The following is a 25,094-nucleotide window of genomic DNA, read 5'->3' on the forward strand; positions in this document are numbered from 1 at the left end:
TTCCCGACTCTTTCAGTCCAATTCGCAGATAGAAAAGATGCAATAGACTGAATCACACGACGTGAACGTGCGATCTGGGTGACGCGGGCCGCTTCGGTGGGTCCCAACGTGCCCTACGGGAAAAACGCTCCAAAAATCCAACTACGGGTTGGAATTTAAGTGTCTCCGTCTCTTAGACCGAGATGCGCGCTGTAGGTATCGAGACAAGCTTCGCGTGAGTAGGCTGAAGCTCCCGTAACTCTCAATTGGCCGAAAGTTATGTTCGTTTGAAAGTGTAGTTTCTGTTCCTCCGATTTGCAATTCGATAGACAAAACAATAAAGAATTCATTCACTGTTGGATGCGATCATACCAGCACTAATGCAACGGATCCCATTAGAACTCCTAAGTTAAACGTGCTTGGGCGAGAGCAGTACTGGATGGGTAACCCCCTGGGAAGTCCTCGTGTTGCACCCTTTTTTCATTAATTTTTTTTTTCTTACTCGTACTTCTTGTTCTTTAGATTCCTCGTTGTCCTATTATCGACTTTTTTAGTCCAATCCGCGGATGGAAATGATGCAATAGGCTGAATCACACGACGTGAATGGGCGATCTGGGTGACGGGGGCCGCTTCGGTTGGTCCCAACGTGCCCCACGGGAAAATTGCCCCAAAATTCCATCTCCGGGTTGGAATTTGTGCGTCTTCGTCTTTTAGGCCGAGTTGCGCGCGGTAGGTCTTTAGAATAGCTTCGCGTTCGCAGGCTGAAACTCTCGTAACTCTCAGCCGACCGAAAGTTATGTTCGTTTGAAAGTGCAGCGCCTGTTCATCCGATCCGCAATTCGAGAGACAAAACAATAAAGAATTCATTCACTGTTGGGTGCGATCATACCAGAAGTAATGCACCGGATCCCATCAGAACTTTGAAGTTAAGTGTTCTTGGGCGAGAGAAGTACTAGGATGGGTGACCCCCTGGGAATTTTCCTTGTGTTGCACCCCTTTTTCATTAATTTTTTTTTCTTACTCGTACTTCTTGTTCTTTCGATTCCTCGTTGTCCTATTACCGACTCTTTCAGTCCAATCCGCGGATAGAAAAGATGCAAAAGACTGAATTACACGACGTGAATGTGCGATCTAGGTGACGCGGGCCGCTTCGGTGGATCCCAACGTGCCCTACGGGAAAAACTCCCCGAAATACCAGCTAAGGGTTAGAATTTGAGCGTCTCCGTCTCTTAGACCGATATGCGCGCTGTAGGTATCGAAACGAGCTTCGCGTGAGCAGGCTGAAGCTCCCGTAACTCTCATCTGTCCTAAAGTTATGTTTTTTTGAAAGTGCAGCGCCTGTTCCTCCGATCCGCAATTCGAGAGACAAAACAATAAAGAACTCATTCACTAGTGGGTGCGATCATACCAGCACTAATGCACCGGATCCCATCAGAACTCCGAATTTCAGCGTTCTTGGGCGAAATAAGTACTAGGATGGGTGACCCCATGTGAAGTCCTCGTGTTGCACCCCTTTTTCTTTAATTTCTTTTTTTGTTTACTCGTACTTCTTGTTCTTTCGATTCCTCACTGTCTTATTCCTGACTTTTTAAGTCCAATCCACGAATATAAATGATGCGATATACTGAATCACACGACGTGAACGTGCGATTTGTGTGACGCGAGCCGCTTTGGTGGGTCCCAACGTGCCCTACAGGAAAAACGCCCCAAAAGTCCATCTCCGGGTTGGAATTTGAGCGTCTCCGTCTTTTAGACCGAGATTCGTGCGGTAGGTATCGTGACGAGCTTCGCGTTCGCAGGTTGAAGCTCCCGTAACTCTCAACCGACCGAAAGTTATGTTCATTTGAAAGTGCAGCGCCTCTTCATCCAATTCGCAATTTGAGAGACAAAACAATAAAGAATTCATTCACTGTTTGGTGCAATCATAACAGCAATAATGCACCGGATCCCATCAGAACTCCGAAGTTAAGCGTGGTTGGGCGAGAGCAATACTAATTTCTTTTTTTTCTTACTCGTACTTCTTGTTCTTTTGATTCCTCGTTGTCCTATTCCCAACTCTTTCAGTCCTATCCATGGATAGAAAAGATGCAACAGATTGAAACACACGACGTGAACGTGCGATCTGGGTGACGCGGGCCGCTTCGGTGGGTCCCAACTTTCCCTACGGGAAAAACGTCCCGAAAGTCCATCTCCGAGTTGGAATTTGTGCTTCTCCCTCTTTTAGGCCGAGCTGCGCGCAGTAGATCTTGAGACGAGCTTCGTATTCGAAGGCTAAAACTCTCGTAACTCTCAGCCGACCGAAAGTTATGTTCATTAGTAAGTGCAGCGCCTGCTCATCCGATCCGCAATTCGAGAGACAAAACAATAGAGAATTCATTCACTATTGGGTGCGATCATACCAGCACTAATGCACCGGATCCCGTCAGAACATCGTATTTAAGCGTGCTTGGGCGAGAGCAATACTAGGATGGGTGACCCCCTGGGAATTACTCGTGTTGCACCCCTTTTTCATTATTTTTTTTTCTTACTCGTACTTCTTGTATATTCGATTCCTCGTTGTCCTATTCTCGAGTCTTTCAGTCCAAACTGCGGATAGAAAAGATGCAATAGACTGAATCACACAATGTGAACGTGCGATCTGGGTGACGTGGGCCGCTTCCGTGGGTCCCAACATGCCCTACGGGAAAAAAGCTCCAAAAATCCATCAACAGGTTGGAATTTGAGCGTGTCCATCTCTTAGACCGAGATGCACGCTGTAGGTATCAAGGCGAGCTTCGCGTGAGTAGCCTGAAGCTCCCGTAACTCTCAGTCGGCCAAAAGTTATGTTCGTTTGAGAGTTCATCGCCTGTTCCTCCGATCCGCAATTTGAGAGACAAAACAATAAATAATTCATTCATTGTTGGCTGCGATCCTACCAGCACTAATGCAACGGATCTCATCAGAACTCCGAAGTTAAGCGTGCTTGGGCGAGATCAGTACTAGGATGGGTGACCCCCTGGTAAGTCCTCGTGTTGCACCTCTTTTTCATTAATTTCTTTTTTTTTCTTACTCGTACTTCTTGTTCTTTCGATTCCTCGCTGTCCTATTCCCGAATTTTTCAGTCCAATCAGCGGATAGAAAAGATGCAATAGACTGAATCACATGACGTGAACGTGCGATCTGGGTGATGCGGGCCGCTTCGGTGGGACCCAACTTGCCCTACGGGAAAAACGCCCCGAAATTCCATCTACGGGTTGGAATTTGAGCGTCTCCGTCTTTTAGGCCGAGCAGCGCGTAGTAGGTCTCGAGACGATCTTCGCGTTCGCAGGATGAAACTTTCGTAACTCTCAGCCGACCAAAAGTTATGTTCGTTTGAAAGTGCAGCGCCTATTCATCTGATCCGCAATTTGAGAGACAAAACAATAAAGAATTTATTCACTGTTGGGTGCAATCATACCAGCACTAATGCACCGGATCCCGTCAGAACTCTGGAGTTAAGCGTGCTTGGGCGAGAGCAGTACTAGGATGGGTTACCCCCGGGTAGTCCTTGTGTTGCACCCCTTTTTCATAATTTTTTTTTCTTACTCGTACTTCTTGTTTTTTCGATTCCTCGTTGTCCTATTCCCGACTCTTTCAGTCCAATCCGCGGATAGAAAAGATGCAATAGACTTAAACACACGACGTGAACGTGCGATCTGGGTGACGTGGGCCGCTTCGGTGGATCCCAACGTGCCCTACGAGAAAAACGCCCCGAAAGACCATCTATAGGTTGGAATTTGAGCGTCTCTGTCTCTTAGGCGGATATGCGCGCTGTAGGTATCGAGACGAGCTTCGCATGAGCAGGCTGAAGCTCCAGTAACTCTCATCCGGCCTAAAGTTATGTCCGTTTGAAAGTGCAGCGCCTATTCCTGCGATCCGCAATACGAGAGACAAAACAATAAAGAATTCATTCACTGTTGAATGCGATCATACTAGCACTAATGCACCGGAACTTATCAGAACTCCGAAGTTAAACGTGCTTGGGCGAGAGGAGTACTAGGATGGGTGACCCCCTGGAAAGTCCTCGTGTTGCACCCCCTTATTCTTTAATTTCTTTTTTTTTGCTTACTCGTACTTCTTGTTCTTTCGATTCCTCGCTGTCCTATTCCAGACTCTTTCAGTCCAATCCGCGGATAGAAATGATGCAATAGACTAATCACAAGATGTGAACGTGCGATCTAGGTGACGCGGGCCACTTTGGTGGGTCCCTACGTGCCCTATGGGAAAAACGCCCCAAAAATTCATCTTTGGGTTGGAATTTTAGCGTCTTCGTCTGTTTTGACTGAAATGTGCATTGTAGGTTTCGAGACGAGCTTTGTGTTTGCAGGCTGCAGCTCCCGTAACTCTCAGTCGGCCGAACGTTATGTTCGTTTGAAAGTGCAGCACCTATTATCCTATCCGCAATTCGAGAGACAAAACAATAAAAAATTCATTCACTATTGCGTGCGATCATACCAGCACTAATGCACCGGATCCCATCAGAAGTCCGAAGTTAAGCATGCTTGGGCGAGAGCAGTACTAGAATGGGTGACCACCTGGGAAGTCCTTGTGTTGCACCCCTTTTTTATTAATTTCTTTTTTTTTTCTTACTCGTACTTCTTGTTCTTTCGATTCCTCTCTATCCTATTCCCGACTCTTTTAGTCCAATCCGCGAATAGAAAAGATGCAATAGACTGAATCACACGACGTGAACAGGCGATGTGGGTGACAAGGGCCGCTTCGGTGGGTCCCAACGTGCCCTAGGGGAAAAACGCCCCAAAAGTCCATCTCCGGGTTGGAATTTGAGCGTCTCCGTCTTTTAGACCGAGATGCGCACTGTAGGTATCGAGACGAGCTTCGCGTGAGCAGGCTGAAGCTCCCGTAACTTTCAGCCGGCCGAAAGTTATGTCCGTTTGAAAGTGCAGCGCCTGTTCATCCGATCCGCAATTTGAGAGACAAAACAATAAAGAATTCATTGACTTTTGGGTGCGATCATGCCAGCACAAATGCACCGGATCCCATCAGAACTCCGAAGTTAAGCGTGCTTAGGCGAGAGCAGTACTAAGATGGGTGACCCCTGGTAAGTCCTCGTGTTTTACCCCTTTTTTATTAATTTCTTTTTTTTTACTCGTAATTCTTGTTATTCCGATTCCTCGTTGACCTATTCCCGACTCTTTCACTCCAATCCGCGAATAGAAACGATGCAATAGACTTAATCACACGACGTGAACGTGTTATCTGGGTGACGCAGGCTGCTTTGATGGGTCCCAACATTCCCTACGTGAAAAATGCCCCGAAAGTCCATCTCCGTGTTGGAATTTGAGAGTCTTCGTCTCTTAGACGAAGATGCGCGCTGTAGGTATCAAGACAAGCTTCGCGTGAGCAGGATGAAGCTCCCTTAACTCTCAGCCGGCCGAAAGTTATGTCTGTTTGAAAGTGCAGCGCCGGTTCCTCCGATCCGCAATTCGAGAGACAAAACAATAAAGAATTCATTCACTTTCGTGTGCTATCATGCCAGCACTAATGCACCGTATCCCATCAGAACTCCGAAGTTAAGCGTGCTTGGGTGAGAGCAGTACTTGGATGGTTGACATACTAGTACTTCTTGTTATTCCGATTCCTCACTGTCCTATTTCCGACTCTTTCAGTCCAATCCGCGGATAGAAAAGATGCAATAGACTGAATCACACGACGTGAACGTGTGATCTGTGTGACGCGGGCTGCTTTGGTGGGTACCAACGTGCCCTACGAGGAAAACGCCCCAAAAGTCCATCTCCGGGTTGGAATTTGAGCATCTCCATCTTTTAGACCGAGATACGCGTTGTAGGTATCGAGAAAAGTTTCGCGTGAGCAGGCTGAAGCTCCCGTAACTCTCAGCCGGCCAAGAGTTATGTCCATTTGAAAGTGCAGCGCCTGTTTCTTTGATCCGCAATTCGAGAGACAAAACAAGAAAGAATTCATTCACTTTCGGGTGCGATCATACCTGCACTAATGCACCGGATCCCATCAGAACTCCGAAGTTAAGCGTGCTTCGGTGAGAGCAGTACTTGGATGGTTGACCCCATGGTAAGTCTCCGTGTTTCACCCCTTTTTCATTAATTTCTTTTTTTTTTATTACTCATACTTCTTGTTATTCCGATTCCTCGATATCCTATTTTCGACTCTTTCAGTACAATCCGCTGATAGAAAAGATGCAATAGACTGTATCACATGACGTGAACATGCGATCTGGGTGACATGGGCCGCTATGGTGGATCCCAACGTGCCCTACAGGAAAAACGCCCCGAAAGACCATCTATGGGTTGGAATTTGAGCGTCTTCGTCTCTTAGGCTGATATGCGCGTTGTAGGTATCGAGATGAGCTTCGCGTGAGCAGTCTGAATGTAAGACCTCGATTCTAATCATCTAATCAAGAATTAATCCTATCTATAATCATAAAAAGGTCCAAGAGATAAAGCAAAAAAATTTATTTTTTTTTCGTGAATAGTGCTCCGCTCGATCGGTAAGATCTTACCGATCGATTGGGCAAGTTTTCACAAAAACAGAAACTTGGCTAAAACTCAATCGCTCGATCGGTCACATCTTACCGATCGATCGGTGACAGTTTTGAACTAAAAATACAACAGAAAACTTGTACAAACTCAATCTAAATTATGCATAAACCAATACATAATTCATCCAAACATCATACAAGCTTCAATACAAGATAGTTCTAGGGTTATACAATCTCAAACTAGTAGAACATGCGTCAGTCTAGCTTATTCAATACAAAGCATAACGAGTACGAATCCAATCTAAGTTCGACTACATAGTCGACTTCTAAAACACCAAGGCCTCACTCTATCAACTCGACCACCTAGCCATGCGATCTCTGACTCGGTCCTACCCCACCTGTTGCCGAGCACACATAAAAATACAAGACAACAGCCGGATAATCCGGTGAGAATACATTTCCCAGTAAAAGAGACAGAACATGTATATCAAATAAGCATCTCAAAATGAAATACATCCATTTCCATATATTCAAATATCAACCATGAAATTCCAAGAGAAATCAGAATGAATGCATGACTTTAAAACACTTGGATTATAAAGTCCGGATAATCACGAAATTGTTGCTCTGCTTTTGGGATCCCGAGGACGAGATCACGTAAAACAACCCACCGACTCTCCCAATAGAGATGGTGCCATGTATCCCACTCCTCTAGACTTTGAGCAACTATAATGAGTATACTAGCACTAGGCGAAACGGCTACGACCTAGGCCACTCGATTATAGCTCCCAAAAATTCTAACATAAAAGGGTCGTCCTGCCCGCTGAAATCAATGATTTGGCTCAAGATGAATTCAATGCAAATCATAACTCATTCAATAAATTCAAGTAATTAAATTAACATTCAAGTATGTGATTTCTTCGGAACACTCGAATCACGTCGGATTCGAGTAACTCGTTCCATTCCAGTCTAAGTCGTCTTAACCTCTTTCAAATGTCGATGCTCCAATCTGGAAACAACAACAATAAACTCATTCAAGATTCAATCAAACTTCCTAGTCGATAATAAGAGAATCGATACTATACCGGCTACAATTTCTAAAACGATACAACTCCTGCAACCTCGCAACTCAACGGCCTTCAAACGAATCTGCAAAATAAGTATTAAAGACCCAAGATCACTATCGACAATCAAACATGAATGAAAATGGCTCAATCAACTCAACCCAACTATAGCCCTCAACTCAAAACGGCGGCATAACGGCTATATTCTGATCAAATCGGAAATGCAGACAGCAGTATAATATCGATACCAACTCCAATCAATACCAAATCATCAAAAACAACTCAAAACAAACAAATCTCAAAACTCCAATTCTCAAAAATCACAAGAAAATTCATAACAAATCCGAACGGCGCTCTATTTCCAAACCGACTGAGAATAAACAATAAGAACTCTGTCAAGAACAACATAACCGAAACTCAATCGATTCTAACGACATTCAAAAATATAAGTCTAGCTGATCGAAGAACTTATTATAGAACGAAGCTCTAGCAGCCATGATCGCTAATCAGCCTTCAGAAATAAATTCTAACGGACGGATCGACCGGAAACTGAAATCACAAAGCTTAGAAATGGTTTGGGCTCCTTAAATGGAGGAGACGGCTAAAGGGGAAGAGGATGGAGTAAAAGAGAATCCAAAACAAGCTATAAATATCTATTAAAGTCCAAAATTGCGTTTTAGTCCCTGAAAAATCCAAAATTTGCAAAAAGGACCCTGATCAAAATCAAGTCGGCTCTTGAACTCTGTAATCTCCGATTACCTCAATTAAAGTCAATTAAGATAAATTTGGGGCATTACAATTCTCCCCCTCTAAGAAAACATTCGTCCTCAAAATCAAACACGGTTCCAACACGAACTTTGTCTCTCTAATTACTCCTTCAAGTCCGTCAATCAAAAGTCGACTCATTCTCGTCAGAATAATCTTCCTCTGCTCAGTCAAAATCCGAATCATCTTTGGTTCCAATTCTTCCCCTTGGTGGGAAGTTTCATGCCCTCCCCAGGACTCGAACCTTGTACCTCCAGGATAAGTACAAAACTCTCTCAATCGAGGTGGTGCCACGTATCCCACTTCTCTAGACTTTGAGCAACTATAATGAGTATGCTAGCACTAGGCAAAATGGCTACGACCTAGTACACTCGATTATAGCTCCCAAAACGTCTAACATAAAAGGGTCGTCCTGCCCGCTGAAATCAATGATTTGGCTCAAAATGAATGCAATGCAAATCATAACTCATTCAATAAATTCAAGTAATTCAATTAACATGCAAGTATGTGATTTCTTCGGAACACTCAAATCACGTCGGATTCGAGTCACTCGTTTCGTTCCAGTCTAAGTCGTCTTATACCTCTTTCAAACGTCGATGCTCCAACCTGGAAACAACAACAATAAACTCATTCAAGATTCAATCAAACTTCCTAGTCGATAATAAGAGAATCGATACTATACCGGCTATAATCTCTAAAACGATACAACTCCTGCAACCTCGAAACTCAACGGCCTTCAAACGAATCTGCAAAATAAGTAATAAAGGCCCGAGATCACTATCGACATTCAAACATGACTAAAAATGGCTCAATCAACTCAACCCCACTATAGCCCTCAACTCAAACCGGCGGCATAACGGCTATATTCTGATCAAACCGGAAATGCATACAACATTATAATATCGATACCAACTCCAATCAGTACCAAATCATCAAAAACAACTCAAAACAAACAAATCTCAAAACTCCAATTCTCGAAAATCACAAGAAAATTCATAACAAATTCGAACGACGCTCAATTTTCAAACCGACTGAGAATAAACAATAAGAACTCTCTCAAGAACAACATAACCAAAACTCAATCGATTCTAACGACATCCGAAAATATAAGTCTAGCTGATCGAAGAAGAACTTACTATAGAACGAAGCTCTCGCAGCCGCGATCGCTAATCTGCCTTCAGAAATAAATTCTAACGGACGGATCGACCGAAAACTGAAATCACAAAGCTTGGAAAATGGTTTGGGCGCCTTCAATGGAGGAGACGGCTAAAGGGGAAGAGGATGGAGTGAAGGAGAAGCCAAAACAAGCTACAAATATCTATTAAAGTCCAAATTGCGTTTTAGTCCCTAAAAAATCCGATATTTGTAAAAAGGACCCTGATCAAAATCAAGCGGCTCTTGAACTCTGTAATCTCCGATTACCTCAATTAAAGTCAATTAAGATAAATTTGGGGCGTTACACTGAAGCTCCCGTAACTCTTTTCCGGCCTAAAGTTATGTCCGTTTGAAAGTGCAGCGCCTGTTCCTCCGATCCGCAATTTGAGAGACAAAACAATAAAAAATTCATTAACTGTTGGGTGCGATCATACCAGCACTAATGCACCGGATTCTATCAGAACTTTGAAGTTAAGCGTGCTTGGGCGAGAGCAGTACTAGGATGGGTGACCCCCTGGGAAGTCCTCGTGTTGCACCCCTAATTCTTTAATTTCTTTTTTTTTTTGCTTACTCGTACTTCTTGTTCTTTCGATTCATCGATGTCCTATCCCAGACTCTTTCAGTCCAATTCACGGATAGAAATGATGCAATAGACTAAATCACAAAATGTGAACATGCGATCTAGGTGACGCGGGCCGCTTCGGTGGGTCCCTACGTGCCCTACGGGAAAAACTCCCCGAAAATCCATCTTTGGGTTGGAATTTGAGCGTCTTCGTTTTTTCGACCGAGATGCGCACTGTAGGTATCGAGACGAGCTTCGCATTTGCAGGCTGAAACTCCCGTAACTCTCAATCGGCCAAAAGTTATGTTCGTTTGAAAGTGCAGCGCCGGTTCATCCGATCCGCAATTTGAGAGACAAAACAATAAAGTATTCATTCATTGTTAGGTGCGATCATACCAGCACTAATGCACCGGATCCCATCTGAACTCCGAAGTTAAGAGTGCTTGGGCAAGAGCAGTACTAGGATGGGTGACCAACTGGGAAGTCCTTGTTTTGCACCCTTTTTTTATTAATTTTTTTTTCTTATTCGTACTTCTTGTTCTTTCGATTCCTCGTTGTCCTATTTTCGACTCTTTTAGTCCAATCTGCGAATAGAAAAGATGCAATAGACTGAATCACACGACGTGAACAGGCGATCTGGGTGACGTGGTCCGCTTCGATGGATCCCAACGTGCCCTACGGGAAAATGCCCCGAAAGTCCATCTCTGGGTTGGAATTTGGGCGTCTCCGTCGTTTAGACCTAGATGCGCGTGGTAGGTATCGAGACAAGCTTCGCGTGAGCATGCTGAACCTCCCTTAACTCTCAGCCGGCCGAAATTTATGTCCGTTTGAAAGTGCAGCGCTTGTTCATCCAATCCGCAATTTGAGAGACAAAATAATAAAGAATTCATTCACTTTTGGGTGCGATTATACCAGCACTAATGCACCGGATCCTATTAGAACTCCGAAGTTAAGCGTGCTTAGGCGAGAGCAGTACTAGGATGGGTGACTCAGTGGTAAGTCCTCGTGTTATACCCCTTTTTCAGTAATATCTTTTTTTTTTACTCGTAATTCTTGTTATTCCGTTTCCTCGTTGACCTATTCCCGACTCTTTCACTCCAATCCATAGATATAAAAGATGCAATAGACTTAATCACACGACGTGAACGTGCGATCTGGGAAATGCAAGCCGCTTTGATGTGTCCCAACGTTCCCTACATGAAAAACGCCCCTAAAGTCCATCTCTGTGTTGGAATTTGAGAGTCTCCGTCTCTTAGACCAAGATGCGCGCTGTAGGTATCGAGACAAGCTTCGCATGAGCAGGATGAAGCTCCCGTAACTCTGAGCCGGCCGAAAGTTATGTCTGTTTGAAAGTGCAGCGCCTAATCCTCCGATCCGCAATTCGAGAGACAAAACAATAAAGAATTCATTCACTTTCGGGTGCGATCATACTAGCACTAATGCACCGGATCCCATCAGAACTCCAAAGTTAAGCGTGCTTGGATGAGAGCAGTACTAGGATGGGTGACCCCCTTGTAAGTCCACGTGTTACACCCCTTTTTCATTAATTCTTTTTTTTTTACTTGTACTTTTTGTTATTCCGATTCCTCGCTGTCCTATTTTCGACTCTTTCAGTCCAATTTGCGGATAGAAAAGATGCAATAGACTGAATCACACGACGTTAACGTGCGATCTGGGTGACGCGGGCTGCTTTGTGAAAGAGTGGGTGCCCAGTGAGCCAACTTGTGGCTATGGGCTTTGATGACTCTTTGTACAAACGATCTTTTGTTTAATGTAATTTACACTTTTATTAATGGCAATGACTTTATCTTTCTTCATATTGTTATATTATGATATACTATTGTTGTTTTGATAAAGACCTTGAATATACTATAGTGTATGTAAGATGTGGTAGAACATGGGGATGTCTATCATGAAATACATCTTATAGTCACTGCATATTCTAAACTGTTCCTAGTCGATTGAGCCGTCCGATAATAAGGATAAGGATCGCTCGAGTTTGAGACTAGCTTTGCGATGCGGAGTACCACGTTTCATTGGTAGGGAACATGGAGATGTTCGAAGCATGCAAATGGATATTCATAGGATGAATAATCGAACTACCCTATCCGGACTTTCCAAGTGGTTATCACTTATCGAGTGGATAAAGTCCGCGGTTTTGGTTGTACACCATTAGTCCTTACTACTTGAAACATCATGGAGACTCTATATGCTAGTACTGTGCTTTGACTCGTTTACCGACTCTATGGGGGTCATCAGGTGTCGGGATTGGGTACAGTTACAACACATATAGGAGTCGATGCATTGTTGTCAAGGATTCACCACATACTTGCGAGTGTGGATATCCTATGCGATCTGAGGAGATATTAGTGTGACGAATCTCTGGCCAGAGTACTTGATGTGATTTAAGAAATGGTTTCTTAGTAGCACATGCGATGTCACTAATTTGATCTTCAAGATGTATTGCATAGTTATCGAATCTTGAGCGACTCTCGATATACCAATGGTTGTTGATTCGATCGGGATATATGGATGAAGGGACCGTACTGTACGCTAACCAAAATCTACTCGTTCTTGTAGGCACTATCAGTGATACCTAGGGAATCATGGGGCGATGTTGCTAGGCGCTTTACCATGATTCGTTGGGCAAGTCGGAAATCGTTGTTCCGAGTCACAAGGAGTTGTGAGCCCACGGCTAGCTGTATCCCTGAACCATTGAGGGTCACACAGTGTAATGGAGTTTTAATCCCCGTTGAGATAGTTAAATTTAAAGAGTTAAATTTAATGAATAAAGAAGTTGGACTTCTTAAATAAGAGTAAGGGAGTAGGATTTCCTAAAATGACATAGGGATGTACATTTTTGGAAACCACTGAATTCGGATTCAGGAAAATTTATCTTGACTTTAAAATGTGCAGAAATGGTTTCTGTGCACATTGGTAAAATCGGTTTATCAATCGGAGTCACGATGAATTTTATATTAATTTCTGAACATGCGGGCTTTGCTTGTCGGGCCTCAACTTATGACTAATGGGCCCTAAGGTGTTAGTGGCCTGCATTATAAATAAGTTATTGCAGTACAGAAATTACACACAGTTGGTCATAATTTTGAGAGACAGTTTTCGAAAAAAACCCCTAGCTCTCTCTAGAAATTCGGCCGCCCCTCCCTCTCTCTGTCAGAGATTTTCCGGTCTGTGATTTTGAATTGCAGACAGGATTAGCGAATCAAATTCGTTATTCTCTTCGCAGAAAACTTCTGATAGATTTTCTAGTGCAATCTATCAGAGGGATTAAACCTCCATTCGTGGACCTGATTGAAGGAAAGCTTGTTCATCAGTTCCAGGGAGATAAAAGAAGCGCAGAGAAATCTGTGTGGTGTCCAATAATCTCGCTTCGAGATTGAAGGTAAAATTTAATAATAGTTATTTAATTTTACACACACAAATAATTTAATCGTATGGTTGATACCCACACTATGGAATTGTTCCATACTAAAAATTTTAAACTTCCGCTGCACCGGGTATCAATCGTGATTGATCTGAACGCCAGTTACGCAACAGTGGTATCAAAGCCAGGTTGCTGAGATCAAACGATTAAATTAATCGATTGTACAAAAATTTTTGAGTCTTGGTTTTTTAAAACAAAATAAATATTTTAAATAAAAAAAAATTTTTTTTTCGGGCAAAACCCGGGCAGCGATTGGATCGCTGCCCGGTGGGGCAGCGACGGTCGCTGCCCCGGGCGGCGCACGGCGCCGCCCAAAGGGGGCGCACAGCGCCGCCCACGGCGGCACACGTCGTCGCCCATGGGCGGCGCTCAGCGCAGCGCAGAGCGCAGCCCAGGGCGGCGCACGGCGCCGCCCAGGGGCGGCGCCAGGCGCCGCCAGGGCAGCGATTGTCGCTGCCCTAAAGGGGCAGCCGGGCTGCCCCAGCCCGCGCCCGCGCCCACGGGTGCGGGCCGGCCCGGGAGTGTCCCGGGCGGCCCGCGGGAAAAATTATTTTTTTATTTAAATTAATTTTAATGTGTTAAAATTTTATTTTTGGTCCGGTCAAAAATTGTTTTTGATTGGTTCACGAGGCATCGGATCGAATTGTTCGAGTCCGAAAATTTTAAAATTGATTTTTGGATAAATTTGAATTTTTGGAAAATTTTAATATTTTATCCTTAAATTGAATTTTGAAATCAATTATTTTTGGTACAATTGATGATAAGATTTGATCTTATGTATATATTAAGTAAAATATGATTTTATCTATAAAATTAGATTCTGTAGATAAAATATGATTTTATTTAATAAAAGGTAAAATATGATTTTATATGCAAAATATGATTTTATATATAAAATATGATTTTATCCTGTTTAAATTTAAATTGCCATATGCATGATATCCAATAAATTAATTTTGAATTAAATGTTATTGGATAAGGATGATCGATTGCCATGACCAATTTTGTAGGTGTATGTTAGGAATTTACATTTGTTTTATTGTTGTTGGTTTTATTAATGGGCCTGGTTTATGGCCCAATATGAATGTCATATGTAATAAAAGTGGGCTTGGTTTATGGCCCGTTCCCACCCCTAAAATGTATCCCCTACTTGTCATTGCTATTTATTGTAAATACATTAGATTTAGTGGGAGATCAAGATTTGAAGATGGTGGGCCCAGCAGACAATAAAGACGAAGAAATGTAAATTGGAAGCTAATGTAATAGGATTGCATTGCATACTGCATATTACCTAGGATTGGACTAAGACTCGTGATTGGCAACCACGAGTCAATTAGAAATGGAATCGATCATCCTATATATAATATATGATATTATGATTGTATGCATGTTTTAGACATAATTGTATGATTCCGGCAAGCATACAATAAATTGAAAAATGAGGAGACAAATTTTCATAATTAAAAATCCCTCATTTTAAATAAGATTTAAAATTGATATCAAGATAAATAAAGTAAATTTGAATTTGTTTAAATGTTCCTACCTTCCATCAACGGTCAATGTATGTGATGCTACCCGCGGATACGGTCCGGCTCATATTATTGGGGGGGCCCGTCCGTCGGAAAGCTGTACATTGGATCGACACATGTTGTAAGTTGGGTGGAACTCCCATGGGATCGGCTCATATTATTGGGGGATCCACATGGCGACCGTCCATCACAACTTAATATTGATGGGTCATCTTGACATGTCACTATAAACGGCGTCATATTATTGGGCCCTTATTGGACATGAGGTAAATACATGGGGGTTGCTTTGGAAGCAATTGGGCTCTACCTTTTGAGAATTATGGTTGGCTGATATTATTCGGGACCATAAGTTTGTCAATTGGACTCCATGTTCTCACTAAGGAAAAAGTTTCTCATTTTCACTAGAGGGTAGTGAAATCGTTAAAATAGTGGGAGTGAGATTCATAAAATTAAATTCGCCTATTTTATGTCTTAGTAAATTGCTTAAACAATCATTGATATATGTCTGTTTTTCTTTTCAGTATTTCATACAATGAATTCGCGTAATCCATTATTCTCGATCCTCGAACAAAACAAGTTGACTGGCGCAAACTATACGGAATGGTTCCGGAAGTTGAAGATTGTCTTGACTTCGGAGAAGATGCTCTACGTGTTAGAGAAATCACCTCCGAAGGAAGCACCAGCTGACGTAAGTCCGGAGGAATTGGCCAAACTTGATGCATGGTGGGTCCATGACATCAAGACCAAATGCTATATGCAAGCCTCGATGTCTGATGAACTCCAGAGGCGATTTGAGGACACCGTGAATGCTGCTGACATTCACGCTCAACTCAAGGAACTTTTTGGGGCTCAATCGAGGGCTGAAAGGTTCGCTACTGTTAAGGAGCTAATGACGTGTCGCATGCGTGAAGGGACTTCGGTCCGTGATCATGGGGTACGAGTGATTTGGCTCATACAGAAGTTAGCAACTCTTGATTTGGTGTTGGAGCATGAACTCAACGTGGATTTACTGCTTCTGTCTCTTCCTTCTTCGTTTGACGGATTTGTGGTAAATTTTAATATGAACAAGATAGAGGCCACCCTTGAAGAGATGGTCAATATGCTTGTGACATATGAATCCACACTAAAGAAGGATAAACCAGCTTTCTTGGTGGGCTCCTCATCTTCTGCTAAGAAGGGGCCAAGTATGAAGGGTAAGAAACGTTCTGCCCCACCCAAGAAAGTCGAACCCGAGAAGAAGCACAAGACAAAGGCTTCAAACAATGGAAAATCCAAGGATGTTTGCCATTACTGCAAGAAGCCCGGTCATTGGAAGCGCAACTGCAAGGAATATCTAGAGCAGTTGGGAACTGCAAAGGGTATGTTCTATATTGAAATAAACATTTCACTTAATACTACTTCTTGGGTATTGGATACCGGATGTTGATCTCACATTTGCAATGATTTGCAGGTGATGACAAGAAGTCGCAGGCTTAGAATGGGTGAGACCCAGCTGAGGCTCGGGAATGGTTCCAGAGTTGAAGCTACAGCCATTGGAGATGTTTGTTTAATTTTGCAGAACGGTTTTAAGTTATTTTTAAGAGATGTTTTATTTGTTCCGGATTTAATTAAAAACATTATTTCTGTTTCTATGCTAGATAGAGATGGTTATTCTTGCAATTTTGTGAATGGGATTTGCAATATTTACAAGAATGAATGTTTGATTGGAAATGGACAACTTGAAAACGATCTATACAACTTAAAACTAAAAGACGTTCCAATAAATTATGTTGATAAACCGGCGACAACAAACAAAAGGAAAATCGATAGTCAAAACCCGGCAAACCTTTGGCACGCTAGACTAGGTCATATTTCCTCAAGGAGGATGAACAAGCTAGTGGGAGAGGGCATGTTTGATATGTCTGATATTAACTCTCTACCTACTTGTGAATCCTGCCTAAAAGGGAAAATGACTAAATCTCCTTTTAAGGGGAAACCTGAGCGTAGTCAAAATCTGTTGGATTTGATCCATACAGATGTTTGTGGTCCATTTAGAGTTGGGACTCAACATGGCCACACCTACTTCATTACCTTTACTGATGATTATTCAAGGTATGGGTATTTATATTTAATGAAATATAAGTATGAAGCATTTGAAAAGTTCAAAGAATTCAAGGCTGAAGTAGAAAATAAGCTAGGTAAAAGTATTAAAGCACTTCGATCGGATCGAGGTGGAGAATACTTAAGTACCGATTTTTTGGACTATCTAAAAGAGAATGGGATTCTCTCTCAGTGGACTCCTCCTATGACACCACAGCTTAATGGTGTATCGGAGCGTCGTAATCGAACTTTGTTGGACATGGTTCGATCCATGATGAGCTTCACTGAGCTTCCACCTTCGTTTTGGGGCTATGCGCTTGAAACGGCGGTATTGTTGTTGAACAACGTCCACACAAAAGCAGTGGACAAAACACCATACGAGTTATGGAATGGCAAAGCTCCTAAGTATTCGTACTTAAGGATTTGGGGATGTCCTGCTTACGTGAAGCAGACAGTGGGAGATAAGTTGGATAGTCGATCCAGCTTATGTTATTTTGTAGGGTATCCGAAGAATTCAATCGGATATTATTTCTATTATCCTGCTGAAACAAAGGTGTTTGTTTCTAGGAATGCCACCTTCTTGGAGAAGGAGTTCTTATTGGATAAGAAAGGCGAGATGATGGAACTCGAAGAAGTTCGAGAAGAACCCGAAATACAAAATAACGATCCTACGCCTCAAGAACCATTACTGGACACGCCTGAACCTAGAAGATCCGAGAGGACTTCTAGACCTCCTGTTCGATATGGTCTTCTTCTTGAAGGGGATCAAGATGAACCCGACATTGGATGTGATCCAAGAAACTTCAAGGAAGCAATTTCTGATGCGGATTCAAATTTATGGCTTGAAGCTATGCAGTCTGAATTGGATTCAATGCATACAAACCAAGTTTGGTCTTTAGTAGATCCTCCTGATGGAATTGTTCCAATAGGGTGTAAATGGATCTACAAGAGAAAGCTTTGGCCTGATGGTAAGGTATTGACCTACAAGGCGCGATTGGTGGCGAAAGGTTACACTCAAAGACAAGGAGTTGACTATGATGAAACCTTTTCACCAGTTGCAATGTTCAAGTCCATAAGAATCCTTATTGCCATAGCTGCATGGTATGACTATGAGATATGGCAAATGGATGTGAAGACTGCTTTTCTTAATGGAGACATTAAGGAAGAAATCTATATGAAGCAGCCGGAGGGGTTCACATCCATGGGAAGCGAGCATAAGGTATGCAAGCTTCAGAGATCAATTTATGGTCTAAAACAAGCATCAAGAAGTTGGAACCAGAAATTTGATGAAACAATAAAAGATTTTGGTTTCATCAAGAACCCGGATGAACCGTGCGTGTACAAGAAAGTAGTTAAGGATGCTGTGACATTCTTAGTACTTTATGTTGATGACATCCTACTCATTGGGAATGATGTAGGGATGTTGCAGTCAACAAAGATATGGTTATCAGGTAGATTCTCGATGAAGGATTTGGGTGAGGCATCCTACATTCTTGGGATACAGATCTATAGAGATAGATCTAAGAGAATGATAGGACTCACTCAATCAACCTACATCGACACCATATTGAAACGGTTTTCAATGGATGGGTCCAAGAGAGGACATCTACCCATGTGTCATGGAGTTTCTTTATCCAAGTCTATGTGTCCCAAGACTGATGCAGAGATAGAGAATATGACACATGTACCATATGCGTCAGCTATAGGTAGTATCATGTATGGGATGATATCTACCAGACCGGATGTAGCATTTGCTCTGAGTGTCACGAGCAGATATCAGGCTAATCCTGGTCAAATGCATTGGAAAGCCGTGAAGGACATTCTTAAGTACTTACGAAGGACTAAGAATATGTTCATGGTATATGGAGGACGAGATCTGAAATTGGAAGGCTATACCGACTCTAGCTTCCAAAGTGACGTGGATGACTCGAAGTCAACCTCTGGATTTGTGTTCATGCTCAATGGCGGTGCTGTCTCTTGGAAGAGTTCCAAGCAGGACACCACAGCGGATTCCACCACTGAGGCTGAATACATTGCAGCATCAGCTGCTGCTAAAGAGGCCGTTTGGATGAGGAAGTTCGTCCAAGAGTTGGGCGTCATTCCTGAATTTGTTGGTCCAGTCCCGGTGTACTGTGACAACACGGGTGCCGTTGCTCAAGCAAAGGAACCAAGGTCTCATCAAAGATCCAAACACGTACTGAGGAAATACCACATCATCCGGGAGATTGTGGAAAGAGGAGACATCACTGTCGAACGAGTGGCCTCTGCAGACAATATCGCTGATCCGCTTACTAAGCCCTTACCAGGACCATTGTTTGACAAACATCGCGAAGCAATGGGTCTACGTAGTATGACTAGTTGGCTATAGGGCAAGTGGGAGATTGAAAGAGTGGGTGCCCAGTGAGCCAACTTGTGGCTATGGGCTTTGATGACTCTTTGTACAAACGATCTTTTGTTTAATGTAATTTACACTTTTATTAATGGCAATGACTTTATCTTTCTTCATATTGTTATATTATGATATACTATTGTTGTTTTGATAAAGACCTTGAATATACTATAGTGTATGTAAGATGTGGTAGAACATGGGGATGTCTATCATGAAATACATCTTATAGTCACTGTATATTCTAAACTGTTCCTAGTCGATTGAGCCGTCCGATAATAAGGATAAGGATCGCTCGAGTTTGAGACTAGCTTTGCGATGCAGAGTACCACGTTTCATTGGTAGGGAACATGGAGATGTTCGAAGCATGCAAATGGATATTCATAGGATGAATAATCGAACTACCCTATCCGGACTTTCCAAGTGGTTATCACTTATCGAGTGGATAAAGTCCGCGGTTTTGGTTGTACACCATTAGTCCTTACTACTTGAAACATCATGGAGACTCTATATGCTAGTACTGTGCTTTGACTCGTTTACCGACACTATGGGGGTCATCAGGTGTCGGGATTGGGTACAGTTACAACACATATAGGAGTCGATGCATTGTTGTCAAGGATTCACCACATACTTGCGAGTGTGGATATCCTATGCGATCTGAGGAGATATTAGTGTGACGAATCTCTGGCCAGAGTACTTGATGTGATTTAAGAAATGGTTTCTTAGTAGCACATGCGATGTCACTAATTTGATCTTTAAGATGTATTGCATAGTTATCGAATCTTGAGCGACTCTCGATATACCAATGGTTGTTGATTCGATCGGGATATATGGATGAAGGGACCGTACTGTACGCTAACCAAAATCTACTCGTTCTTGTAGGCACTATCAGTGATACCTAGGGAATCATGGGGCGATGTTGCTAGGCGCTTTACCATGATTCGTTGGGCAAGTCGGAAATCGTTGTTCCGAGTCACAAGGAGTTGTGAGCCCACGGCTAGCTGTATCCCTGAACCATTGAGGGTCACACAGTGTAATGGAATTTTAATCCCCGTTGAGATAGTTAAATTTAAAGAGTTAAATTTAATGAATAAAGAAGTTGGACTTCTTAAATAAGAGTAAGGGAGTAGGATTTCCTAAAATGACATAGGGATGTACATTTTTGGAAACCACTGAATTCGGATTCAGGAAATTTATCTTGACTTTAAAATGTGCAGAAATGGTTTCTGTGCACATTGGTAAAATCGGTTTATCAATCGGAGTCACGATGAATTTTATATTAATTTCTGAACATGCGGGCTTTGCTTGTCGGCCTCAACTTATGACTAATGGGCCCTAAGGTGTTAGTGGCCTGCATTATAAATAAGTTATTGCAGTACAGAAATTACACACAGTTGGTCATAATTTTGAGAGATAGTTTTCGAAAAAAACCCCTAGCTCTCTCTAGAAATTCGGCCGCCCCTCCCTCTCTCTGTCAGAGATTTTCCGGTCTGTGAATTTGAATTGCAGACAGGATTAGCGAATCAAATTCGTTATTCTCTTCGCAGAAAACTTCTGATAGATTTTCTAGTGCAATCTATCAGAGGGATTAAACCTCCATTCGTGGACCTGATTGAAGGAAAGCTTGTTCATCAGTTCCAGGGAGATACAAGAAGCGCAGAGAAATCTGTGTGGTGTCCAATAATCTCGCTTCGAGATTGAAGGTAAAATTTAATAATAGTTATTTAATTTTACACACACAAATAATTTAATCGTATGGTTGATACCCACACTATGGAATTGTTCCATACTAAAAATTTTAAACTTCCGCTGCACCGGGTATCAATCGTAATTGATCTGAACGCCAGTTACGCAACACTTTGGTGGGTACCAATGTGCCCTACGAGGAAAACGCCCCAAAAGTACATCTCCGGGTTGGAATTAGAGCGTCTTCGTCTTTTTGACCGAGATGCGCGCTGTAGGTATCGAGACGAGCTTCGCCTGAGCAGGCTGAAGCTCCCATAACTCTCAGCCGACCGAAAGTTATGTCCGTTTGAAAGTGTAATTCAAAAGACAAAACATTAAAGAATTCATTCACTTTCGGGGGCGATCATACCAGCACTAATGCACCGGATCCCATCAGAACTCCAAAGTTATGTGTGCTTGGGTAAGAGCAAAACTAGGATGGGTGACCCCCTGGTAAGTCCTCGTGTTGCACCTATTTTTCATTAATTTCTTTTTTTTTCTTACTCGTACTTCTTGTTATTCCGATTCCTCGCTGTCCTATTTCCGACTATTTCAGTCCAATCCGCGGATAGAAAAGATGCAATAGACTGAATCACACGACGTGAATGTGTGATCTGGTTGACGTTGGCCGCTTCGGTGGATCCCTACGTTCCCTATGGGAAAAATGCCCCGAAAGACCATCTACGGGTTGAAATTTGAGCGTCTCCGTCTCTTAGGCTGAAATGTGCGTTGTAGGTATCGATACAAGCTTCGCGTGAGAAGGCTGAAGCTCGCGTAACTCTCATCCGGCCTAAAGTTATGTTCGTTTGAAGTTGCAGCGCCTGTTCCTCCGATCCGCAATTCGAGAGACAAAACAATAAAGAATTCATTCACTGTTGGGTGCGATCATACCAGCACTAATGCACCAGATCCTACCAGAACTCCGAAGTTAAGAGTGCTTGGGCGAGAGCAGTAGTAGGATCGGTGACCCCCTGGAAAGTCCTCGTGTTGCACCCCTTATTCTTTAATTTCTTTTTTTTTTTGCTTAATCATACTTCTTGTTCTTACGATTCATCGCTGTCCTATTCCAGACTCTTTCAGTCCAATCCGCGGATTGAAATGATGCAATAGACTATATCACAAGATGTGAACGTGCGATCTGGGTGACGCGGGCCGCTTCGGTGCGTCCCTACATGCCCTACGGGAAAAATGCCCCGAAAGTCCATATTCGGGTTGGAATTTGAGCGTCTTCGTCTTTTTCGACCGAGATGCGCGCTGTAGGTATCAAGACGAGCTTCGCGTTTGAAGGCTGAAGCTCCCGTAATTCTCAATCGGCCGAAAGTTATGTTCGTTTGAAAGTGCAGCGCCTGTTTATCCGATCCGCAATTCGAGAGACAAAACAATATAGAATTCATTCACTATTGGGTGCGATCATACCAACACTAATGCAACGGATCTCATCTGAACTCCGAAGTTAAGCGTGCTTGGCAAGAGCAGTACTAGGACAGGTGACCACCTGGGAAGTCCTCGTGTTGCACCCTTTTTTCATTAATTTATTTTTTTTTCTTACTCTTACTTCTTGTTCTTTCGATTCCTCGTTGTCCTATTCCCGACCCTTTTTGTCCAATCCACGAATAAAAATGATGCAATAGACTGAATCACACGACGTGAATAGGCGATCTGGGTGACGCGGGCCGCTTTGGTGGGTCCCAACGTGCCTTACGGGAAAAACTCCCCGAAAGTCCATCTTCGGGTTGGAATTTGAGCGTCTCCGTCTTTAAGACCGAGATGCGGGCTGTAGGTATCGAGGTGAGCTTCGCGTGAGCAGGCGGAAGCTCCCGTAACTCTCAGCCGGCCGAAAGTTATGTCCGTTTGAAAGTGCAGCGCCTGTTCATCCGATCGGCAATTTGAGAGACAAAACAATAAAGATTCATTCACTTTTGGGTGTGATCATACCAGCACTAATGCACCGGATCCCATCAGAACTCCGAATTTAAGCGTTCTTAGGCAAGAGCATTACTAGGATGGGTGATCCCCTGGTATGTCCTCGTGTTGTACCACTTTTTCATTAATTTCTTTTTTTCTTACTCGTAATTCTTGTTATTCTGATTCCTCGTTGACATATTCCCGACTCTTTCACTCCAATCCGCGGATAGAAAAGATGCAATAGACTTAATCACACGACGTGAATGTGCGATCTGGGTGACGCGGGCCGCTTTGAAAGGTCCCAAAGTTGCCTACGTGAAAAACGCCCCGAAAGTCCATCTCCGGGTTGGAATTTGAGAGTCTCCGTCTCTTAGACCAAGATGGGCGCTGTAGGTATCGAGACAAGCTTCGCGTGAGTAGGATAAAGTTCCCAGTAACTCTCAGCCGGCCGAAAGTTATGTCCGTTTGAAAGTGCAGCGCCTGTTCCTCCGATCCGCAATTCGAGAGACAAAACAATAAAGAATTCATTCACTGTTGGGTGCGATCATACCAGCACTAATGCACCGGATCCTATCAGAACACCAAATTTAAGCGTGCTTGGGTGAGAGTAGTACTAGGATGGGTGACCCCTTGGAAAGTCCTCGTGTTGCACCCCTTATTCTTTAAATTCTTTTTTTTTTTGCTTACTCGTACTTCTTGTTCTTTCGATTCATCGCTGTCCTATTCCAGACTCTTTCACTACAATCCGCAGATAGAAATGAAGCAATAGACTAAATTACAAGAAGTGAACGTGCGATCTGGGTGACACGGGCCGCTTCGGTCGGTCCCTACGTGCCCTACGGGAAAATGCCTCGAAAGTCCATCTTTGGGTTGGAATTTGAGCGCCTTCGTCTTTTTTGACCGAGATGCGCGCTGTAGGTATCGAGATGAGCTTCGCTTTTGCAGGCTGAAGCTCCCGTAACTCTCAGTCAGCCGAAAGTTATGTTCGTTTGAAAGTGCAGGGCCTGTTTATCCGATCTACAATTCGAGAGACAAAACAATAAAGAATTCATCCACTGTTGGGTGCGATCATACCAACACTACTGCACCGGATCTCATCTAAACTCCGAAGTTAAGCGTGCTTGGGCGAGAACAGTACTAGAATGGATGACCACCTGGGAAGTCCTCGTGTTGCACCCTTTTTTCATTAATTTCTTTTTTTTTCTTACTCGTACTTCTTGTTCTTTTGATTCCTCGTTGTCCTATTCCCAACTCTTTTAGTCCAATCCACGAATAAAAAAGATGCAATAGACTGAATCACACGACGTGAAAAGGCGATCTGGGTGACGCGGGCCGCTTTGGTGGGTCCCAACGTGCCCTACGGGAAAAACTCCCCGAAAGTCCATCTCCGGGTTGGAATTTAAGCGTCTCCATCTTTTAGACCGAGATGCGGGTTGTAGGTATCGATGCGAGCTTCGCGTGAGCAGGCTGAAGCTCCCGTAACTCTCAGCCGGCCTAAAGTTATGTCCGTTTGAAAGTGCAGCACCTGTTCATCCAATCCGCAATTTGAGAGACAAAACAATAAAGAATTCATTCACTTTTGCGTGCGATCATACCAGCACTAATGCACCGGATCCCATCAAAACTCCGAAGTTAAGCGTTCTTAGGCATGAGCAGTACTAGGATGGGTGACCCCCTGGTAAGTCCTCGTGTTGTACCACTTTTTCATTAATTTCTTTTTTTCTTATTCGTAATTCTTGTTATTCCGATTCCTCATTGACCTATTCCCAACTCTTTCTCTCCAATCCGCGGATAGAAAAGATGCAATAGACTTAATCATATGACGAGAACGTGCAATCTGGGTGACGCAGGCCGCTTTGATGGGTCCCAAAGTTCCCTACGTGAAAAATGCCCCAAAAGTCCATCTCCGGGATGGAAATTGAGAGTCTCCGTCTCTTAGACCAAGATGCGCGTTGTAGGTATCCAGACAAGTTTTGTGTGAACAGGATAAAACTCCCGTAACTCTCAGCC

General features: G+C 43.2%; 14 non-coding genes and 7 pseudogenes across 14 annotated transcripts; all 21 read left to right on the plus strand.

Annotated features, from left to right (window-relative positions):
* The first annotated feature begins 337 nt into the window (after window positions 1–337).
* Window positions 338–455, plus strand: LOC140876589 (5S ribosomal RNA). Its single transcript, XR_012148892.1, has one exon. It is a non-coding gene; the product is annotated as a 5S ribosomal RNA (ribosomal RNA).
* A 399-nt stretch (window positions 456–854) lies between these two features.
* LOC140876567 (5S ribosomal RNA) lies at window positions 855–975 on the plus strand. Its single transcript, XR_012148871.1, has one exon. It is a non-coding gene; the product is annotated as a 5S ribosomal RNA (ribosomal RNA).
* A 398-nt stretch (window positions 976–1,373) lies between these two features.
* On the plus strand, window positions 1,374–1,492 carry LOC140876574 (5S ribosomal RNA). Its single transcript, XR_012148878.1, has one exon. It is a non-coding gene; the product is annotated as a 5S ribosomal RNA (ribosomal RNA).
* An 872-nt stretch (window positions 1,493–2,364) lies between these two features.
* On the plus strand, window positions 2,365–2,483 carry LOC140876593 (5S ribosomal RNA). The gene has a single exon (XR_012148896.1). It is a non-coding gene; the product is annotated as a 5S ribosomal RNA (ribosomal RNA).
* Window positions 2,484–2,880: 397 nt separating this feature from the next.
* Window positions 2,881–2,999, plus strand: LOC140876573 (5S ribosomal RNA). Its single transcript, XR_012148877.1, has one exon. It is a non-coding gene; the product is annotated as a 5S ribosomal RNA (ribosomal RNA).
* Window positions 3,000–3,401: 402 nt separating this feature from the next.
* Window positions 3,402–3,519, plus strand: LOC140876569 (5S ribosomal RNA). The gene has a single exon (XR_012148873.1). It is a non-coding gene; the product is annotated as a 5S ribosomal RNA (ribosomal RNA).
* Window positions 3,520–3,916: 397 nt separating this feature from the next.
* LOC140876594 (5S ribosomal RNA) lies at window positions 3,917–4,035 on the plus strand. Its single transcript, XR_012148897.1, has one exon. It is a non-coding gene; the product is annotated as a 5S ribosomal RNA (ribosomal RNA).
* Window positions 4,036–4,438: 403 nt separating this feature from the next.
* LOC140876701 (5S ribosomal RNA) lies at window positions 4,439–4,557 on the plus strand. The gene has a single exon (XR_012148940.1). It is a non-coding gene; the product is annotated as a 5S ribosomal RNA (ribosomal RNA).
* Window positions 4,558–4,960: 403 nt separating this feature from the next.
* Window positions 4,961–5,078, plus strand: LOC140876628 (5S ribosomal RNA; annotated as a pseudogene).
* An 867-nt stretch (window positions 5,079–5,945) lies between these two features.
* On the plus strand, window positions 5,946–6,064 carry LOC140876642 (5S ribosomal RNA; annotated as a pseudogene).
* Window positions 6,065–9,873: 3,809 nt separating this feature from the next.
* On the plus strand, window positions 9,874–9,992 carry LOC140876632 (5S ribosomal RNA). The gene has a single exon (XR_012148928.1). It is a non-coding gene; the product is annotated as a 5S ribosomal RNA (ribosomal RNA).
* A 405-nt stretch (window positions 9,993–10,397) lies between these two features.
* On the plus strand, window positions 10,398–10,516 carry LOC140876706 (5S ribosomal RNA). Its single transcript, XR_012148944.1, has one exon. It is a non-coding gene; the product is annotated as a 5S ribosomal RNA (ribosomal RNA).
* A 397-nt stretch (window positions 10,517–10,913) lies between these two features.
* On the plus strand, window positions 10,914–11,032 carry LOC140876644 (5S ribosomal RNA; annotated as a pseudogene).
* A 400-nt stretch (window positions 11,033–11,432) lies between these two features.
* Window positions 11,433–11,551, plus strand: LOC140876597 (5S ribosomal RNA). The gene has a single exon (XR_012148900.1). It is a non-coding gene; the product is annotated as a 5S ribosomal RNA (ribosomal RNA).
* A 9,984-nt stretch (window positions 11,552–21,535) lies between these two features.
* Window positions 21,536–21,654, plus strand: LOC140876683 (5S ribosomal RNA; annotated as a pseudogene).
* Window positions 21,655–22,056: 402 nt separating this feature from the next.
* LOC140876582 (5S ribosomal RNA) lies at window positions 22,057–22,175 on the plus strand. The gene has a single exon (XR_012148886.1). It is a non-coding gene; the product is annotated as a 5S ribosomal RNA (ribosomal RNA).
* Window positions 22,176–22,581: 406 nt separating this feature from the next.
* On the plus strand, window positions 22,582–22,699 carry LOC140876647 (5S ribosomal RNA; annotated as a pseudogene).
* Window positions 22,700–23,100: 401 nt separating this feature from the next.
* Window positions 23,101–23,219, plus strand: LOC140876691 (5S ribosomal RNA; annotated as a pseudogene).
* A 401-nt stretch (window positions 23,220–23,620) lies between these two features.
* LOC140876601 (5S ribosomal RNA) lies at window positions 23,621–23,739 on the plus strand. The gene has a single exon (XR_012148904.1). It is a non-coding gene; the product is annotated as a 5S ribosomal RNA (ribosomal RNA).
* A 405-nt stretch (window positions 23,740–24,144) lies between these two features.
* On the plus strand, window positions 24,145–24,263 carry LOC140876547 (5S ribosomal RNA). Its single transcript, XR_012148852.1, has one exon. It is a non-coding gene; the product is annotated as a 5S ribosomal RNA (ribosomal RNA).
* A 402-nt stretch (window positions 24,264–24,665) lies between these two features.
* Window positions 24,666–24,784, plus strand: LOC140876657 (5S ribosomal RNA; annotated as a pseudogene).
* The last annotated feature ends 310 nt before the right edge of the window (window positions 24,785–25,094 follow it).

Source organism: Henckelia pumila, chromosome 1, assembly GCF_033568475.1.
Source record: "Henckelia pumila isolate YLH828 chromosome 1, ASM3356847v2, whole genome shotgun sequence".
Classification (NCBI taxonomy): domain Eukaryota; kingdom Viridiplantae; phylum Streptophyta; class Magnoliopsida; order Lamiales; family Gesneriaceae; genus Henckelia; species Henckelia pumila.